Raw genomic sequence first — 2,500 nt, forward strand, 5'->3', positions numbered from 1 at the left:
ATATATATATATAATGGCTAGTGGCTATATTAAGTAAAACATGGAAATCAAATCGCCTGAAATGACATATAAAAATCAGTTTAGTGAAATCGGTGTTACTCTATGGACATGAGTCATGGTATGACAATAAAACAAGCTCTGATAGATTTATTCGATTTGAGAACGCAATCTTCAGAAGGATATTGGGAGTTGAATGGCAGGAAAAGATTAAAAATGAAACTATAAGAGAGATTACTCGAGTGCCATATGTGTATGAGATCATATTTAGGGGTAGATGGAGATGGTCTGTGCCTGCTCTTCGCACTCCTCTTAAGAGATTAGGTCACCCAACGTTTAGGTGGGCTCCACAAGGCACTAGAATACTGTAGTTGGAAGACCAAGGCCTATGTGGCTGAGGACTATGAAGAGTGGTGAAATAGGAGATGATGGATGGAGAAGTATTGAACTGATAACTCAAGATAGAGACGACTGGTGAAATCTATCCGAGGACGTTTGTTTCAATAGATGTGGGAGGAGATGATAAATATATTGATTAAGTAGCTAAGTATTATGAAGACTATTTATAAATTTGAGAGAGAGAGAGAGAGAGAGAGAGAGAGAGAGAGAGAGAGAGAGAGAGAGAGAGAGAGAAATAACAATCCATCAGAATAATCTTCATCCCATACTGCAATTCTGCTTCCAGATAATAAAGTTTGAAACTCGGCCATAAATTCAAAATTAATAACTTTCTCCAAATCGAGATTAATGACAAGAGATTAGTCAGGACAAAGACCGGATTTAATAGGATAACACTATGATCCTTCTTATCTCTCTCTCTCTCTCTCTCTCTCTCTCTCTCTCTCTCTCTCTCTCTGATAAGGGATGAACCCAAATCCTTAATAATATCAAGGAAAGTTAAACGCTTACTGATATGAAGCTGCTTCATGAAGACTTAAATGCCATTTACTTGAAGAGCGTGAGAAGGGAAGGACAACTGAAGGGCAGAGTGGAGCTTTTGTGAAGGGGTGAAGGGCATGTGGAGTGAAAGTGAAGGGTAATTGAAGGTTCAGGAAGAAGAGGGAGAGTAGTATTACGCTGTTGGTGGATAATGTACACACATGTGAATGAATAATAGAATTTGGCATGTTTTGTTACATATTCTTTGGTATGAAGTACAATGGCGTTAATATATATATATATATATATATATATATATATATATATATATATATATATATATATATATATATATATATAAATATATATATATATATATATATATATATATATATATATATATATATATATATATATATATACACACACACATATATATATACATATATATATATATATATATATATATATATATATATATATATATATATATATATATATATATATATATATATAATACACTTAATCAAGAAATAAATACTCTATGGAATTTGGAGACCGAAAATATTGTAGGATATAATCAATTGATTTAATCAATCTAATTCTGGATATATTCCCAATATATTGAAAAGAGAACTTATATAAGATATTACATTCTGTTCTTGTTATCTGACGGAGCCCATTTGGTTTGGAGCTCATTTCCTAAAAATCAAAAATTATATTCGTAAGCAGAAATAGCTTCTATTTCTATTTAATTTTATATTGGAGTTGAAATATTATTATTATTATTATTATTATTATTATTATTATTATTATTATTATTATTTTCTATTTTGCTAAGCTACAACCCTAGTTGGAAAAGCAGGAAGCTACAAGCCCAGTGGCTTCCACAGGGAAAATAGGCCATTGAGGAATGGAAATAACGAAAAATAAAATACTCTAAGAAGAGTAACTACATTAGCATAAATATCTCCTATATAAACTAAAAAAGCTTTAACAAAACTAGAGGAAGAGCAATAAGATAGAATAGTGTGCCCGAGTGTACCCTCATGCAAGAGAACTCTAACCCAAGAAAGTGGAAAACCATATTACAGAGGCTATGGCACTACCCAAGACTAGAGAACAATGGTTTGATTTTGGAGTGTCCTTCTAGAAGAGCTGCTTACCATAGCTAAAGAGTCTCTTCTACCCTTACCAAGAGGAAAGTGGCCACTGAACTATTACCGTGCAGTAACCTGTTGCGTGAAGAAGAATTGTTTGGTAATCTCAATGTTGTCAGGTGTATGAGGGCAGAGAAGAATATGTAATAAATAGGCCAGACTATTCGGTGTGTGTATGTAGACAATGGGAAAATGAGCCGTAACCAGAGAGAAGAATCCAATGTAGTACTGCCTGACCAATCAAAAGAGTACTGTCTGACCAGTCAAAAGACCCCCCCCATAACTCTCTAGCTGTAGTATCTCAACGGGTGGCTGGTGCCCTGACCAACCTACTAGCATTCTTTATATTCAAGAAGATGACACAAAAACAACAACAACAAATGCAACCGTTTCTAGGCCACTTCAGGACAGCGTCCTCAGACATATCCTCATTCATGTCTGTGATTTGGCCAGTGGGGCTTGGT

The sequence above is a fragment of the Palaemon carinicauda genome, chromosome 25 (genome assembly GCF_036898095.1).
Source record: "Palaemon carinicauda isolate YSFRI2023 chromosome 25, ASM3689809v2, whole genome shotgun sequence".
Taxonomy (NCBI): domain Eukaryota; kingdom Metazoa; phylum Arthropoda; class Malacostraca; order Decapoda; family Palaemonidae; genus Palaemon; species Palaemon carinicauda.